Genomic DNA, 19,050 nt, shown 5'->3' with positions numbered 1-19,050 from the left:
GAGGCAGTAGGGAGAGCCTCAGGCATAGACAAGCCAAGTGGCAAATCAATAATTGCTAAAAATCGCTACTTTCATTTTATCAAATTGTCTACCTCTTACCCAGTAAACATCATATCTGCCTGCTTGGACCAGATTTCTCTTCTGTGGTCATGTACAAAGAAAGAACTAAAGAATGTCCCATTGGTCCCAGGGCCTGTGGTCTGGCACATAACATGCCATAACCCTAAGCATATCCAGCCCTATCTCTCTGCCTCACTCCTCTGAACAGAAGAAGATTGGAGAGCAGATTTTGATTAATGGATGATGTAACGAGTGTTAGGATATCTTAAAGGACTGAACCAGGGAGAAGCACCTTCAACAAAGACAATAAGGAACCAGTGACAGGTTTGGCATTCCTCACTCTTCTGATTTCCAGGAGTAGCTCTGCTTTCTGTGCTGGGATCAGATTATGAGTCAGGGAGCCCCAGACCTGTAGGGTTCCTGTGGTACTCCAAATTTCCCATCGCTAGGACATGGATCTGATACTTTAGCATTTGTAGACCATTAACCTTATTGTTTAAAACAAAGAGATAAATACTTAGAATTCAGTGTTTAAATGCGCCCTTTCTTTTTTATCATTTATTTATATTTTTTTTTCCTACTGTACAGCATGGTGACCCAGTTACACTTACATGTACACATTCTTTTTTTTCACATTACATGTTCCATCACAGGTGACTAGACGGAGTTCTCAGTGCTACACAGCAGGATCCCATTGCTAATCCATTCCAAAGGCAACTTTCTGCAACTGTTTACTGCAAGCTCCCAGTCCCTTCCACTCCCTCCCCTTCCCCCTTGGCAACCACAAGTCTATTCTTCAAGTCCATGATTTTCTTTTCTGTGGAAAGTTTCCTTTGTGCCGTATATTAGATTCCAGATATGTGATATCATATGGTATTTGTCTTTCTCTCTCTGACTTATTTCACTCAGGATGAGAGTCTCTAGTTCCATTCATGTTGCTGCAAATGGCATTATTTTGTTCTTTTTTATGGCTGAGTCATATTCCATTGTGTATACATACCACATCTTCCTAATCCAATCATCTATCAATGGACATTTGTGTTGATTCCATGTCTTGGCTATTGTGAATAGGGCTTCAATGAACATGTGGGTGCATATGTCCTTCTTAAGGAGAGTTTTGTCTGGATATATGCCCAAGAGTGGGGTTTCTGGGTCATATGGTAGTTCTATATATAGTTATCTATGATACCTCCATACTGTTCTCCATAGTGGTTGTACCAGCTTACATTCCCACCAACAGTGCAGGAGGGTTCCCTTTTCTCCACACTGCCTCCAGCATTTGTTATTTGTGGACTTATTAATTGATGGTCATTCTGACTGGTGTGAGGTGGTACCTCATGGTAGTTTTGATTTGCATTTCTCTAACATTTCGTGATGTTGAGCATTGTTTCAAATGCTTGTTGGCCATTTGTATATCTTGCTTGGAGAAATGTCTATTCAGGTCTTTTGCCCATTTTTCAACTGGGTTGTTGGCTTTTTTGCTCTTGAGTTGTATAAGTTGTCTGTATATTTTAGAGATTAGGCCCTTGAAATAAAAGCAGAAATAAACCAATGGGACCTAATCAAACTGACACGCTTTTGCACAGCAAAGGAAACCAAAAGGAAAACAAAAAGACAACCTACAGAATGGGAGAAAAGATGCACCCTTTCTTTTTTAATTTTGGAAAAAAATTTATTATGGTTGATTTTGTGCCAATTTCTCCTATATAACAAAGTGACCCAGTCATATATACATTGCTTTTCTTTTTTTTATTGTTATCATTTATTTGTGTATATACATATTTTTTTCTACTGTACAGCATGGTGACCCAGTTACACTTACATGTATACATTCTTTTTTCTCACATTACGTGTTCCATCATAAGTGACTGGACAGAGTTCCCAGTGCTATACAGCAGGATCCCATTGCTAATCCATTCTGAAGGCTACATTCTGCAACTATTTACCCCAAGCTCCCAGTCCCTTCCACTCTCTCTCCTTCCCCCTTGGCAACCACAAGTCTATTCTCCAAGTCCATGATTTTCTTTTCTGTGGAAAGGTTCCTTTGTGCTATATATTAGATTCCAGATAATAAGTGATATCATATGGTATTTGTCTTTCTCTTTTTGACTTGCTTCACTCAGGATGAGAGTCTCTAGTTCCATCCATGTTGCTGCAAATGGCATTATCCTGCACTATTGGTGGGAATGTAAGCTGGTACAACCACTATGGAGAACAGTATGGAGGTATCTTAGAAAACTATACATAGAACTACCATGTGACCCAGCAGTCTTTGTATTATCTCCCACTATGATCAATCCCAAGATATTGGATGTAGTTTCCTATAATTGACCCTTTCTTCCTTCTTTCCTTTCTTTTTCTTTCTTTATTTTTAGTTGTCATGTCTCTTTGTGGAGGTATAATTTATAAACCAAAAAATTCACCCATTGTACGTATGCAATTTAATGATTTTTAGTAAATTTATAGTGATGTCGTCATCCCCAAAATTCACTTGTAACATACTTCTATTGTATCAGAAATTTCCTTCATGCCAATTTATTTTTAATTAGCATACAACGCCCCTCCAAAATTGGCTGATTGATAATGTTCTTTCATTTGAAAACCATAGAAGCATGTTTTGTAATATCTTATTCTAAAAATACATTTAAATTTATTTCTCTAGCTTCTATTACACTGTTATCATATAATTGCTATGGGGGTATGATTTTGACAGAGGTGAAACCCCACTTGCAGAGCTGTTCCAGTTCATCAACTTTGACATCCACTCTGAGATCTGAAAAAGGACAGCTTGTGGATGGCAGGGAGAAGAACCCTCTTCCTGAGTTACATGACTTATACTGAAGTTCTTAAGAATTTTGTCGCCAATAAATTGGAGTAATGACAGTATTAATTTCTGCTCCCTGTCAACCATGTATTCGGTTTCCTTCTCTTCACATACGTCATCTCATTTAGGCCTCACCCTGGGCTCTCTCCCTTTATAAAGACTGGAAAACTGAGTTTCAGAGATGCAATGCATTTTGTCCAAGTCCCTCCAGAGTAAATGGCAAAGCTAGGCATGACAACTCAGGTCCATCTTGCTGTCCCACTCGTCCTTAAAGAATATACATCATTCCATCTCTAGACAAATGCTTCAAGGCGCAGCAACCCAGAGGCTGCCCAATTGTCAGAGGTCCACTTCCACAGCTGGGAAATAAAGTTGAAAACACGTGGCCTTGAGGGGGAAAAGGTATGCCAACAGGATACTTCACGGCCACTTGAAAATTATGTGAGTAAAAGAATGATTTAAGGGGAGAATTCTTATGGCTGTGGAAGTTCTAAGACTTTGTCCTTTGAGCAGTGCAGTGTTTGAGGCTCTCAGTGAGGAGGTGAAGCTGTGTATGGACAAGCCTGCCTGACTCATCCTCGGTGATTCTCCATCTGGGAATGAACTTCACAAGGCTGTGGTAATGCTTGGGGAGGCATCATGATTTGGGCAGCTTGAATAAACTCGGAATAGGTCCTGAGGTTATAGCAACTTGGAGGGTGTAAGAGGGACATTGTCTAAAGTAACTTCTCCCCCAGCTAACCCCTTGGTGCACCAATTTGACATGTAGCATACAAACAATGCTTTGTGTTAGTTGTTTTCATGTATGTATTTTATCATCTCTCCCTGTTCTCAAACTTGGTTAAACATAACTGAAGGAGCCACTTACTAAGAGAATAGATTTTTGGTCCCCTGAGAAATCTTTCATCCAAGCATCCTGAGTAAAGGGCTCAGATACCTGTATATTTATAAGGTTTTTTCACGATCCTTGGAATGAACCATGTTTGGGATTTGCTGTGCTTGAAAACTGTTAGTCCAGAAAGGCATTTTGTTTCCTAGAATCTAGCAGAGCTCTTGACACAGAGTAAAGTTGAACAGATATTTGTTGACTGCAGGAAGGAAGGAATGAATATTACAAGTTCCTTGGGGTCCGTGATGATGTAACTCCCCTCCCACAGTGTTAGTAAATACTGGTCAAGAACTGTTGATGGATTGATCAGCTTTAAATTGATGGGTTTTTTTTTCCCTCTGCCTTTTCTCAGCACTGGGAAAATGGCCACAGATTTGTTTAAAGTCTTGTGTTTTGGAGAATCTGATGCACCTGGAAGGTGTTGGGTATAGCGGCCAGGAGCTGATTTGGAATCATTTTAGGACTTTGCCTTATCCTAGAAACCCAAGGAGAAAACCAGTTCCCACGTTTTGCAAGTTTATTTTGCTGTAGTACAGTGAGTAATTGTCCTGAGGGGACTAGATGGCATCAGAGAGTATTAATCTTAGATTTTCATTTCCTGTAAAATAACTTTCCACTTATTACATTCAGTGCGAATACTTTGGGTTTCAGGAAATATGCATATTTTATCACAGACCGTCCGCAGTGTGCTTCCAGATGTATCTGAAACTCAGGAGTTCAGAGGGGCAGGTTCAGGCAGTGCTTATTCCACTGAGTAAGCCCAGAGATGCCAAACACAGTGGAGAGAGGACTGAGGGTAGATTTCGGATCAAGTCACCTCGAGTCAGCATGCCATTGTCTAATTTTAGGGTTATTGTGCTTTAAAATTTTTTTCAGTGGGAAAATATTAAAAATCAAAAAGACTGTAATAATTAATGGGCTAACATTCATCAAGCCCCTAAGTTCCAGATATTATACTAAGCTCTTTCACACATTATGCTATTTGATTCTTTACAAAAACCTAATGAAGTAATGTAGCGAATTACAAATGAGTGTCTCGATGAAGATTGGGCTTAAGGAAAAAAAAAGAATTTTTGCTCATAGAACTGGAAAGGAATCCAGGGGTAACTCCAGGCAAGTTAGATTTTAGGGGCTCAAATGATACCATAGGACCCTCGTCTTGCCTGCTGGCATTTTCCGTGATGATAAAGATGAGTACCAGCAAGTCCAGCTTATGTCCTAGGAAGACCAATGCTCAGAGAAGAGTCTCTTCCTGCAGATACAGGAACATACACAAGACCACCTTCATGTCTGACATCGACTGCAAAATTTGGGAGTCCCCCACACCACCTTCAGTTTTGATAATTTGCTAAAAGGACTCACAGAACTCACTGACGACTATTCTACTCATAGTTACGGTTTATGACATAAAAGGATACATATTTGAAGTTCCTGTCATGGCTCAATGGTAATGAACCTGATTAGTATCCATTAGGATGTGAGTTTGATCCCTGGCCTCTCTCAGTGGGTTAAGGATCCATTGTTGCCAGAAGTTACAGCTCCACTTTGACTCCTGGCCTGGAAACTTCCATATGCCACAGGTGTGACCCTAAAAAGTTTTTTTTAAAAAAAGGACACATAGTCTATTAAATCAAAGGAAGACACCCATGGAACATAGTCCAGGAAAGTTCCAAAAACCAAGCCTCCAGTCCTATTCCCCCAGTACGGTCATGGGCAACACTCACTCTTCCAGGTAACAGAGCGTGACAATGTACTTTTGGAGTAATACCAACCAGGGACCTTCCCCGGGAACTTGGTGTTCAGAGTTCTTACGGGGCTCAGTCACAGAGACATGATTGACCACCCATGTGCTAACCCTCAGTCCTCATATCTCTCTGGAGGTCAAGCTGAGGTCAAGCCCCCCACCATAAATCACATTGTTGGACTACCCAGTGTGGTCACCTTCAGGTATACAAAGATTCTCATCAGGTCAAACGTTGCAAGGGCTTTAAGATCACCTCCCAGGAACCAAGGACCAAGGCCAGACCTCTTTTGAGTAAGGTTAACTCTTTACTACACAATTCTCCCAACTGTTCCATTAACAGTTCTGAGCTCCCCTGGGGTTCTGGGCACATCCCTGAACCAGTTGCTCTGTTGTAGAGGTGAAATAGACTAATGGGCTTGGTCCAGGGATAGGGCCTGTCCGCTTGACCACCACATAAACCAAGAGCAAGGAGTGGGGGTTGTTCAAGAAAATTGGACATGATCAAGCTCTTTTCAGTAGTAAATAAGAGGATGGAAGTCCGTGATAACTCATGAAAAGATGCCACAGTATAAATAAAACACCAAATTTCTTTTGATTTCATGAGATGCCATTGGAAAGTCATGGGAAAATGAACTAAAGGTGACTTAATATAGAGTTTTTTAAAGACACAGGTCCTCTTAAAATATGACATGTGTGATTGAAGGAAGAACAGAACAATAAGTTGGAGAAGAGGCTCCACCCTCCACGTGGAATCTTTGATGCAAATTTCATCAGGAATGAGTTGTCTATCTCATTTCCCTTGAGCAACATGAAAACCACTTTGAGCTGTGGTTCCCAGGCTTGCCATGTATCACAATTACCTGAGAAGATTTTAAAGTCTGGGCACCCAGGTGACACCCCACAGCAGTGAAATTGGAGTGGCCAAGGGAGGGATCCAGGCATCTATGTTTTAGAAAGATCCCTGGGAGATCCCAGGTTAAAGCCATTTGGAAACAATCCTCATAGATTATTAAAGCAACACAACACCACTGCTCTGAACACTGGTTTCCAGTATGGTCAAATTGACTTGCTTAAGTGAATACCACACAACTACTAGTCAAAGGAATTGCTCTTGAGAATCAGCAGGTGCAAAACCTGAGCCAGAGAGACATGGGCTCAAACTTGGCTTTTGTATTTACTAGGTGTTGGATCTTGAGCAAATGTCTTGGCCTCCAGGGTTCAATTACCTCATCTGTGAAGCAGCTAGTAACTTCTACCCCCATCGAACTTCTGAAAGAAAATACAGAGAAGATATGGAGAAAGTACATGACATAGCAAATATAAATTCCTTTTCCTATGTCGTTGCATTTATTTTTAAGAGAGGTCAAATAGGACTCCCATGTTTTGTTTTGTTTGCCTCTACCTTTCAGATGTCATTGCTTTGTGTTTGTTGGGTTATTTTATTTTTAGCATATGTAGGATTTTAAAAAATTATATCTCAGTCAATGATGCAAAAGTTAGAATTTTTTATCATTAAATCTATTTTTTCCTTAAGTATTGAGAGTCCCTTAAGAAAATGGCCCATTCATTATCCAAGCAAGATGTGTTAAGTATCTGTGGCAAAATTTCAGTACTCCTAAAATGCACTCACTTGCAAAATATTATCTTATGTGGGAATAAGAAGAAACTTTTGCCAGTTAAACTATGACACACCATGAGCTGCAAGAAGAATTCCTATTTCATAAATGTTCAAATAAGCAAGGAAATGTATATCAGAGAGTCTGTGAAATGTGGTATCCTCCACGATGTTAGGCATTAGGATACAGAGCTGTAACTGGAGGCCAGAAAGGTCCAAGTCCCACAGAGATCTTCATCCTTTCTCCTTGGAGAACCAACTCCATGTACAACAGGAGAAAGTGCTTGCCTCTTCGGATCATTAACTATCATCAACTGATCACCATTTCACCTCTGAGATATACAGTGACCTGTTAAAATGGTCCCCATTTTTAAATCACTTTTCTCCATTAAAAATCAGGAGGTTTTTAATGACTAAATGTCATCCCACCCAGGGATGGCATAGTGATAGTGGCTCATTATTTCAGCAGATCACATAGGCCATGATCCAGGAAGACAGCAGGTGGGAAATGAGACAGAGTTCAGTGTGATGAGCACATGATCTTTCTTCCTCAAACCTCTCCAGGCAGCTGAAGATTTGGCGCTATCATCCCAAATGGGTCAAAATAGAAGCTTGGAAAACATCTTCTGAAGAGAGCCCTTTGCTCTATTCTATATATTCTTAATACATTCTTAATATGCCCCCATTTCTCTCTCCTTGTATTAAAGCCTGCTTGCCCAGGAATGTGCCCGCATTTACTAGATTTTGGGGGGTATCTGGCTAAATATGTCCCCAAGTGAACATATTTATGTCCAGTGAGATAAGAGGTTTGGATCAATTTTGAGGACAGGTGGAATATCACTGATTCTAACTGATCTCGTTGAGATGCAATCTTTGTATTTAGTTTGGAAAATTAATTTTTTTGGTGACAGAAAAAAAAAAATCCAGGTAAAAAGGAGACAAAAATAATAGCCACTTCAAATCCAAATGAGAATCCAGCTAATAGAATCTTGGTGTGTCATGCTGGGGCCCTGCTCCAGTCAACAGAGCTTTTCTTTTGAAGGTAAGCAATTTAGAGAATGAATCTGCTCTGCTGTCTAATAGGAGGATAGGTGCCAAAGTTAGATCTTTAAGGAAATAATCTTATTAGTCCCTCTTATTAAGGAAGCCTCTGCAGTGTGTAGACTTTGAACCTGCCTGATAAAAAGTAGGTCTTGTCAAACAGCTCACAGCTCCTAGTGAAAAGGTTGAACTTTGTTGGTTTAGATCATCCAATCCAAATGCAAACATGTTTCTGAGCTTCTGTTTGCCGACTTGGAGAGAAAAAAAAGACTTCCTCATTTTCCCTGTCTCTGACACTAATAGCATTCCAAGGGGATGGCAGCTCCCACAGAAATTACTAAATCACTGTGTTAATGGCACAGGCAGAAAGGCAAAAGTTTCCTGCGTAACCTGAAATTTAAAGCCTCCCCATTGTCATTGTTTGGGTCCTTTTATTTTTTTCACTCTTCATTTTTTTCTCTCTTAGCGGATCCCAGTCTTGCAGTCTCTTCCATTAGATGCCTGAGCTGATCCCGTCTGCAAGTTGTAAGGCTGAAATTTTGACAGCTTTGTCATTTTCATAGCTGTGAGGGTTGATGTGGAGTTTATACGATTACTGCTGTCCAGGAATACTTCACTACATAACCAAGCAGAAGGTCAAGAGAAAGAGAGAAGGGGGAAGAAAAAAAAGAAAAAGAAAAAAAAAAAACCTCTAATTAAATCAGGAAGGGCTGAGTTGTGCCATAAAACACAGGCACAACTTCAGGCAGGGCCTTATGCTTGTATCCAAGAGCAACAATTGGCCCCGGTCAGGGGCTCACTTGTCACAACGGACAACAACAAAATTGCCATTAAAGTGAGCGATTTCTTAAAGAACTGGCTTCCTTCTTTGCTGCGACCCTGCTATTAAGGCCCTTCTCAATTGAGCTTAAGGAAAGGCGATGGAAATCAGAGCTTGATTAGCGTAATGCAGAGAGTAGAGCGAGCTCTTGACTCGCATCTGCTGCTTTTGCTCCTCAGATGTGTGGTTTCTGGGCTCTGGCTTGGTATGTACTGAAGCCAGACAGGGATGCCCAGATAGAATTAAAGGGACGTATGAGCCCTTTCTCTACAGAACAGAGTTGCTTAGGGCCTGACTCCAAGTTTTTGCATGATGGGTCCCTGCAGTCAGCAACTAGGCACCCTCGAGAATTCCCAGGCACCCACACTCTTCCGATCCATTTTAGCTCACACCTTGCTGAGATAGCACGTCATATCTGAGACCTACTATGTGCCAGCCGTTGGCAAGACATTAGTGCTTCAACAAGGTCATAGGCCAGAGCTTTATGTCTAACAGAGGGGCAGGGGAGCAAAAACTATAAATATGAGGTGGTTTGGCAGTGATGAGGCAGTGCTAACATTTTTTTTAAAACTATGATTGAGCATCTACTATATGCCAGTCACTGTTCAGAGTGCTTTATAATGAACAGGTCACTGTATATAAATATTAGACTGTCATGCCAGGAGCACAAGGGGTGTGGAAAATTTCCCCAAAGAGGAGTTTGAATGGGTTTTGAAGGAAGTACTGGAATTGTCTCCTACGTTGAACAACTAGAAGATGGTATGAAAAACCTTGCTAGGAGTTCCCACTGTGGCTCAGTGGGTTGCAAACCTGACTAGTATCCATGAGGATGTGGGTTAGATCCCTGGCCCTACTCAGTGGGTTAAGGATCCAGCACTGCTGTGAACTGCAGTGTAGGTCGCAGTTGCGGCTTGGATCCGGCGTGGCTGTGGCTGGCAGCTACAGGTCCGATTCAACCCCTACCCTGGGAACTTACATATGCTACAGGTGTGGCCCTAAAAAGAAAAAGAAGAAGAAGAAGAAAAACCTTGCTAAATGGAGAACACCTCATATAGAGAGGCTTAATGTGTGATGTAAGATGAAATCATCCAGGAGGCATAGTATTCCTGCTGCATAGAGAGCAAGAGGCAGGTGGCATAGAAGGAGCTGTGGGTCATGGAGTGGAATGATGCTTTTGTCCTATGGGCAATAGAGCCACTGGGGAATTTTTAAGTATGGATGATGTTCCTATTTCCATTTAGACTTGCTCCTGTCCCTGTTGAATTCAGTGCTGGGCAAGTTAGCCCTGAAGCCCTCCCTTGACAAAACCTAACCCCGCCCCCCAGCTCCCGAGGGTGGCCCCTACCCTGACAAAGGTGCCTGGTAGAGTTCTGCAGGATCAGATTTCCTAACTTCCAATTTGTTAACCAGTCATGGAAAGAATAGAGATTTTTAGTTTTTATTTACTGGTGGAAGCTGCTCATGGGAATATCATGTTCCCACATCGAGTCTAATGGCCTAGGGTTTCTCAGAAAGCATCACCTGCTTAAAGTGGCCACCTGAGTGAATCCCACTAAGTGCCCACCTGCATCTGTGGATGAGAGGCTCTGGGGAAGTTGGCTGGAGCAGCCGTGAACTCCTAGCTGCCTTTTCCACCAGGCTTGTGTCTAAAGGCCTCAGCGTCTCATACTTACAGATCAGGAAAACCATCTTGCTGAGCTATGCCTATCTCTGACGGCCCAGTCACATCACTAAGGGTCAAGTCAAATAAGAAAGGCAGCAGCAGCGGAGAGGGATGTAGATGAAGCAGTAATATGTTAATGAGCCGCAACAAGGCATCCAGGATGGCACCCGGACTGGTGATGGTGTCCCCAAGCAAAGGTAGGCCACAGGGGATGAGACAATAAGATAATATATCAAGCCAGAAAGTTAATCTTCTTCCTTAACCATCTTGCTTCAGGTTGAACTCTCCATGCTTCTGTGAGGCAGCTCCTAGAAAGGCAAAGATTCACATCCCACCCTGGAAAGCGAAAGAGTTTCTTGGGGACCCTTGCTATGGCTAGTGGCATTTGATCCTTCATGAGCAGGACCTGGGCTGGTCCATTCTGAGCAGGGCTGCATGTGTCCCAGTCAGTGAGGGTGGAGTTGATGTTGTAAGACTGTCTAAACCTCTGAAATGTGTCCAGAAGCGAAAGGAAACCAGTCAGGCCAATCCAGGTTAATGAACGGAGGCCTTCAGCTATTACATCACTGCCTGGGCATCTGTTTTTTTTGTTTTTTCTTTTGTTTGTTTGTTTGTTTTTTTCAGAGCCACAGGTGTGGCATATGGAAGATCTCAGGTTAGGGGTCAAATCGGAGCTGAAGCTCCTGGCCTACACCACATCCACAGAACACCAGAAGATCCAAGCCACATCCATGACCCACTACCACAGCTCACGGCAATGCCGGCTACTTAACCCACTGAGCAGAGCCAGGGATTGAACCTAGTTGGGTTCCTTACCACTGAGCCACAACGGGAACTCGTGTTCAGGGTTCTGAAAGAGGGTAGATTTACTAGAGAGGTTACCAGTTACACACACACACATACACACACACACGGAACCGAGCTAAGCCCTAGGAACCACTATGCTATGGTGGGAAGGGCAGCAGAATGTTGAAAAAGCAGGGAGATTACAGGCCTGTTGAAAACTTGGCTGTTGCCTCTGAGCTTACAAGTAGGGCCGCATCTTCTCTCTCTTTGTTCCCCCATACGGTGCCATGGACCAAAACAAACCTTCCACGGACAAAAAGCCAACCAGGAATTGAAGTGCCCCCTTCGTGGCTCAGTCCACAGCCCAGGCAGGAGTTCCATGCACTCCCTCCCTCACTGCATCCCCCTTGGCACAGAGTTTTTGAGAGCAGAGTTCTGGCCTGCTTGGTCATCTCAGGCCTGTGGAGCCTTCCTCAGTCCTAACCATGCATCTGCTTTCTAAATTGAGATGGTGATGAATTTTTAAATTCTTGAACTTGTGCTGTAATAATCCTTCTGCCATCCTACACATTATGATGCAGGAAGGCAACAGATGTGTTTTCTTATGATTCTAGGAACATGAAATATGGATGGGAGGAGGGACCATGGAAGGGGTAGCGAGGTTTGCTTACGGTAAAGGTAGCCGTTCTCATCCTGGCTTCTCATTTTCTACCTTTCTCTCCTGACAGTTAGGACAGGAAGGAAGCCCCAAACCTGTGGTTCTCCAGGCTAGTTCAAGGAAAGCTCTTAAAAAGCTGTGCAGTGAAATCTGTCTAAGAAGGTCTTTATCAGTCTCCAGGGACCAATCGCTAATGTGGCTAATACACATTTGATCTATACAGATGATTTTTCCTTTGTCCCCCAGGGAACCTCCACAAACACTTTGGATTTACATGGTGCCAAGCCCAAGCAGCCTGTCGGAAAATAAATAGCATCTTAACACCTTCAAGCATCAGGCCTCAGGATGAAAAGTAGCATGTGGGCTCTTCTCTGAGTTTTCTATCTGGGCTCTAGGACATAATCAAAACTTCATTTTTAGAGCATTTCTTTTCCTGGTGACATTTCACTCTGAGGCACTGCATTCTGAAGAGGAAAAGGCACAAAGTAAAGGTTCGGCTGGTTCAGAAAAAAAAGAAAAGAGAGTTTCATCTAGGACAGTATTTCCAAACAGATGTCTGAGTGCCATGTGGGTGCCAGTGTGTGTGGTACAAATATACAAGATGTCCTTAAGAGGCATGGAGATGATTTTTTTTAATTTTGGTATTTCTTTATGTATTGTAATACCTATTAGAAATTATATACACACAGACAAGCATGCAGGTGTATGTAGTAATATATCATGAGCACTTCTAAGCCATGATTTCACGGATATTATTAGCTAAGATGAAGGCTCAAATTAGAGTCATTAAGTCAATTTAAAGAAAAATATGAAGGAAATGGAATAAGGGAAGGGTGGATGGAATGACAGCTGTAGCAGCTACAGGGAAGGACTAGTCCAGAACGTAGCAAGAAAATGACTAACATCTGAGAAACGCTGATCTAGGAAAATCCCCCACCTACTGAATTAGGAGGAGAGCCGGGACCAGCCCTGCACTTCCCCAGCCAGTAGTGATGCGTGGGAATCTGTGAACTCACACCCCCGGGCAGAGACAGAGACCACACCAAGGGCCTGTGGCTCCGTGGGATTTGAATCGCAATTCCTGGTTGTCTAACGTCCTGTCTGCTTTGTGGTTTTAAGCAGAAAACCACATATTCATGGTGCCTCCATTCCAGCAAGTCTGATCAAGCTTCTTCCCAATGAAAGGATATAAGACAGGATATTGCCAGCTCCTCAGGAGACACACCTTTCAGAGACAGAGTCCTCCAACCAAGTTGGCTCTGCCCTGGATTCTCAAGAGCTAGAGGAGAATTGATAACTTCTCTAGGATGCATTCACGTCCATGATGGGAAGATGAGGATGACAGTGAGTCTTTAGTGTATGCCAGGCCCAGCACATCAGGTCTCACCTTCAGAAAAGCAAGGCGAACCAGGCGCCATTGCTTTCCGGGTGCATCTCTATAGACGCTAAACTTAGGACATACACTGCTCAGAGACTCCAAGGCCAGTTCTGTCTGAGCAAGAGGTTGGACATGAGAGGACTCTCTCCAGCTGTGAACACATTAAGAATGACTGCTCCTATAACTCTGGTCCCATCCACAATGGGCATTTATTTGAACATCCTACAAAGGTTTCCTTAGAATAGTGCTCAGATTTCAGCTTCCTCCCTGGCAACAGGAAATCACAGAATGAGAAAACTTTGACCGTGATCTTTTTTTCAGGTCTGGCAAAGGGTGGAGAAGTAGGAGGCTAGTTGATGTGGTAGGAAGCTAATGAAGATAAAATAATAAATCCATATAAATGAGAGGAATTTCTGTGCCAGGGTTCACTTCCCAGCTCCATCACCAGCCCTGATGACATTAGGAAAATCCCTTATCCTCCTTGATCTTCTTTTTCCCTCACGTATATTACGAGGGATTTGGACTAAATGACCATGTAAGTCCCATTAAAACCCTTTCAATCCACATTAGGATAAGTAATTTATCTTGATTTTTGCCTTTCATGTAGAACAGCTCAGAAGGAGAGAACTGGGTTGGAGGATTGTTGTTAAAACACAAGGAAAACCTCACCTTCACTGGTGACTTGATCTAAAAGAACAACAGAGCCACACTGTCCCAAAGGATCCTGGGAAGGGTTGTATAGGATATTGCGTTGCGGGGGGAAGGAAGAGCGAATGGAAGGCATGACATATGAGGCAACGTGGGCTACATTCTACCCCATCCCTATACCCTCTCTTGGGGCCTCTGTACCAGAAGCCCTGCGGCCTCCTGACCCAGCCATAACTTGGAATGTTGTAGAGTCAACCAGTTTTTTGCATAAGCTTCTGTACACGAGGAAAATGCCAAGAGTCCTCTTCCTCAAGAACTTACCTTAATGGAGTTCCCATTGTGGTGCGGTGGTTAATGAATCCGACTAGAGAGGCCGTGAGGTTTCGGGTTCGATCCCTGGCCTCGCTCAGTGGATTAAGGATCCAGCGTTGCCGTGAGCTGTGGTGTGGGTCGCAGACGCGGCAGCTCAGATCTAGCATTGCTGTGGCTGTGGCATAGGCCGCGGCTACAGCTCTGATTTGACCCCTAGCCTGGGAAGCTCCCTATGCTGTGGGTACGGCCTTAGAAAAGGCAGAAAGACCAAAAAAAAAAAAAAGAACTTACCTTAAGGAGATAGATACAAGGACTGTTTCTCTTCTGCTTCATTGAAGAATATTATTCAGATGAGGATTATACCATTTCTGAATCTTCTCTGCTACTTTAAGTATGAAGCCACCTGTTTAAAGGCTAGCCTTAAACAATTGTTCTGCCTGGTGGAAATAGGATGTCGGTGCCCCAGGCTGTCCATTGTGTTGTTCCAGAAGCAAAGGCAGTTTCTCAGTTCTCCTGCCAACAAGACACACCTAGGTCTCTTAAGAGGTCTCAGCAATACAAATTTAGGGATAGGCACCATTAGTAATTGAGTTTGAGCTTCCCTATGGTGGGGGAGAAACCCTAGAATTTAAAGAGTACCAAGAGTGCCTCCACATTATTTGCATGGAAAAGCCTACATCAAAAATGCTAGCATTCTAACCCCACACACTGTAAAAGTACAAATGGCCCAGTAGTGAAGGTTACCCTCAGATGAATATACCTGGTGAGAGGAGACATGTCCAACTTTATGCCACCTGATTTACTACGCAGCACGGAAGGAAAAAAGAGAAATGTTAACTTAATGAAGCAAAGTCATGACTTGTATTAGAAAGTGATTAGCTGTGATCTGTGCCGTGAAGAAAGCAGGGCCATGTTAAAACTTGATTTAGCTGATGTGTTTCAGAAGGACTCATAATTCATGTTTCAACGGGAGAAATAGCTTCAGTGCATGATGCAACTTACAGCATTTTTTGTTGAGGTGGTTTGACAAGAAGCAAAAGATGGAGTTGTTTTGAAACTGGAATGGAGGAAAGGATCTTAGTGTCCAGGCAATCCAGCTCTTCATAGGGATGTAGTCACAGCGCATTTGGGTATTTCTTAGTAGTGAAATGTTATAGAACGTATTTCTTCGGAAGATTTAGAATTTTGACAGTCCTTGTTGATGTAAGCAAGAAGTGTGGTTAATACTTCAAACAACAGCATATTAAGACCTCCTGTATTTGTATATATGAAAGAGGATACAGTTATTTATGAACTAGATCAGTAGAAAATATATAGGGACAAATTCTGTATTTTTCAAAGATACTGATAACCTGTATATGTTTTCATCCAATGAAAATGCAGCTTTGATAAAATATGAAGAGTTTGAGGTATTGCCTTTCTCATTCAAAAGATTTAAAAACCTTGATCAAAACCCTTAGATAATAAAATGCTTTAAAAAACAACAACAACTGTGGAACCTCACTTGTGGAGAAACTTTAAAATTTAAAGTAATCACTTTCTGGAAAAAAATAAGTTTGTCTTTGAAGTGTGGGTCCTCTACAGACAGTATTAAAGCAGAAAGACTGGATTGAGTAGAACCAATGTATTGGCAGCAAAATAAGAAACCTGTCTGTGAGTTCCATTGGTTTTACCTTTGGCCTTTGGGGTAGGGGTTGGGAGTAGAAGCAGCATTTGACAGGATGTTGGACCTGTGGGTTCCAGCTGTGCTGTGCTGGTCTACATGAAATTGAATGAGGTGCTTAAGCGCTTTAGCCCTCTTTGCCTTTTTTCATAAAATACTAGCTTTGGATTAGGTTTTCAACCTTTGTTCTTTGTAGCTTAGGAAAGAAGACGGGGTGTGGATAAGTGGATGGAGGGTTCTAGAAGATAGGACTTCAGGCCCCTTTTTTCTTTCATCTCAGATAGGCCAGCCCTGTTTTGGGTATCAACATTCCGAAGTAGTTTACATTTATAGTGTAGTCAACAGAAAGTTATTCAGTTGATTTTTAAAGTACTAGAAATCCCTTTTAAAAAAAAAAGATATTTCACAATCCTTCCCTTAATCCTCTCAGTTTTTATACTCTCTTTAGTTTTTATTGACATCTCTGTCATGGGGCAACTCATCTGAGTAAGTTTATTGAGGGAAACAATAGCAATAACTACAGTACTTTGCACACAGATTGTCAATAATGATCTGATTGTTCAGGGAGTACTTAGAGACGGGCTCAGGCATCTGTGAACCAGTCAGGGTCAGTTTTGTGCCACTGAACCAATAAGCTTTTGAAAATGCTTAACAGCCAAGATTTACTGTGAGCTCGCAAGGCTCTGGGCACTGGGTTAAGCCCTTGACCTTGCTGAGTGAATCCTCAAAATCCTAGAAGTAAGTCCCATTATCCATAGTTTCCAGATGAGAAGACAGAGGCTCAGGGAGAGTGAGTAGATCGTCGGAGGCACCACCCTGGTAGACCCTCCCTCAGGTCTCGTCTGCATGGCAGCTCTGGAGGGCAGCAAGAGAGTCTCCAAGGCCTCTATGCCAAGATTTTTAGCTTGAGGTCAACCTCTAAGTTGATGATGCCTTCGTGACTAGAAGAATGGTATTCCTGAATAATCTTTCTCCCAAGGACTCATCTCTGGGCTTGTCACTGTTCTTAGTGGTTTAGAAGTCCTTTGCAAGAAAACTTAACAGTGTGGGCTGGATTCCTTAGTGGAGAGGATGCGAGAAGTCACTGCTGGCTAAGAGCACTATTGTGCACACAGGTGCCCATAGCCTCCTTAGGGGCCGTTGGATTGGATGACCCACCCAACGTTCTGGGTCTAGGGAGCCAATCCTCCCAACTGAAATCATCCACCAGAGCAACTTGTATCTGTTTTTCATTCATCAGACCTTTGAATGCCTGGCTTATATATCATCTTTCAGTATATGAATGCACACGCACATGTTCTGTGTGTGTGTTCTATTTTTGCTACTTTTCATCGGTCTGTGGCTGAGGAAATCTCTGCTTCTTAGTGCATGGGCACACATTCCCCATTGCTTCGCTCCCATGTGCCTCAGAGACTGGATTTGCCCCCCCGGGCTCTGCTCCACTGACCTACACGCTGTTCTCTCTCAGGATTTCCATCTCATACGCCAATTTTCCACCCAAGATACCTGCGTGGGTATGGATTAAGTCATTGGAAGTGACAGTCACTTAAAAAAAAAATAAAAACTGGCAGCACAAAGGCGCACACGTTCAAAGGAAGCCTTTGGAGAGAGGCAGGTTGCTCCCTTCCGCGTGTGTCCCTGGACGAGATGATCAGCTTTTCCGCCGCTGACTCCTTGTCTACATAAACTGACCTCACTGTGAGGTCCTGCCAGAGGCGGTTTCACTAAGCGGTGCCTGGGGCTTTCACAAAGTGAAGTCACCTCTGCCTGCCAAGCAGGGACTTTCTCGCTAGACACGGGGGACGTTCACAGCCTTACTCACTACTCCTGCAGAGAAAGACGTTCCCGCCATCATCCTTCCTCTGCTGGGTCAGTGGGCAGGGCCCCGTGCCCAGGGCGGAGAGGTCCAGCTCAGAACACATCGCCGGGCTGTTGACAAGATGGGAAACGGCGGGCTGCAACTTAGAGAGTTACTTGTTTTGCTGGAGAGGAGACTTAGGGACAGAGCCATTGCTTTCCTTGGCTTAACCCATGGTCATCCCTTCTAGTGCTGTAACTTGAATGGGGCGCCGAGGAGCATTTGTTGGGGGAGCGTGACTGTTCTTGCTCCAGCTCGGAAGGGTAGTTGTGTTGCCAAATGCTCCTTCCTTCCCTTAACGGCCCATTCTAAATCAGTCTTCCATGAATTCATCAAAATGTCTTTTGTAAGTGCCTCTACTTTGCTGCTTTTATGTCAGTACCCCCAACCCCAGGAGGCCCCTTGCAGGGTGTTCCTCAAACTTGATCTGAACCTTCTACCTAAAGTGTCTTTCTGCCCCCTCCAGGGAAAGTGTCCTCTTCCCTCAGCTCCTTGGCCCATCATGGCCGCATTTCACTGCTCTCGGTTTCTAACAGATGAGTTGCAACATGCTTCCAAGTGCTTTTGTTTCCTCCGAAAGAGGTTGTATCTGGGAAGGAGGTGGGGGGTGAAAAATATATGTGGGAACAGTTTAATGGTATCCATGAGGATTCTTAGTAATCAGGATGCCAGTGTGTGTTTTCCAGAGCCTAGAGCTGACATAAATAATGTAGCATACCTCGCTCTGTGCAGGCTTGCTGAGGAATGCTGATGGAGAAAGAGCCAAACTGGGATCTGAAGCTCCCGGCTCCCGGCACAGCCTTTAAAATCCTTTTTATTGAGTAGTAGTTTGGAAACTGCAGGCAGGGCCTTGGCGGACTGTCTACACCAGGAGAAGCCGACCGAGGAGGAACTTGGGAAGAAGCTGCCTCACTTGGTTTTTGGAGAACGAGAAGCTGGTACAGCCTACATGGCTCCCGCTAACGATTGGTTAATTTCAAGCCTGTCTTCCTAATCCCAAAAGGACTGGGACAGCTCTGTCAAGGCCCTGAAAGCCTGGTAAGTGTGCAGCTGTTGTTAACAAGATATGACTGGCCCCTCAAACATAGTTA

At 43.2% G+C, this 19,050-nt stretch overlaps 1 protein-coding gene and 1 long non-coding RNA gene across 51 annotated transcripts in view; both read left to right on the top strand.

Moving 5' to 3' along the window:
• Positions 1-15,922, top strand: part of LOC146395648 (uncharacterized) — a 100,630-nt gene extending 84,708 nt beyond the window's left edge. Inside the window, exons 1-2 of one of the 2 annotated variants that reach the window (XR_014830908.1) lie at positions 8,640-8,698; positions 12,347-15,922. This is a non-coding gene — a long non-coding RNA (uncharacterized LOC146395648). Of the gene's footprint in view, positions 1-8,639; positions 8,699-12,346 lie in introns of those variants that run through there. The other variant, XR_014830907.1, reaches the window with a different exon arrangement.
• The window catches only part of TENM2 (teneurin transmembrane protein 2), a 1,290,011-nt gene that overhangs the window by 808,849 nt on the left and 462,112 nt on the right, over positions 1-19,050 (top strand). The gene's annotated exons all lie outside the window — the stretch shown is intronic.

The sequence above is a fragment of the Sus scrofa genome, chromosome 16 (assembly GCF_054392235.1).
Source record: "Sus scrofa isolate SSC_HxYL_T2T_F1_AM1 chromosome 16, Sscrofa_HxYL_maternal_Yorkshire_Landrace_v2.0, whole genome shotgun sequence".
Classification (NCBI taxonomy): Eukaryota; Metazoa; Chordata; class Mammalia; order Artiodactyla; family Suidae; genus Sus; species Sus scrofa.
The sequence above is the reverse complement of the archived record's forward strand: the minus strand, read 5'-3'. Positions and strand labels throughout refer to the sequence as shown.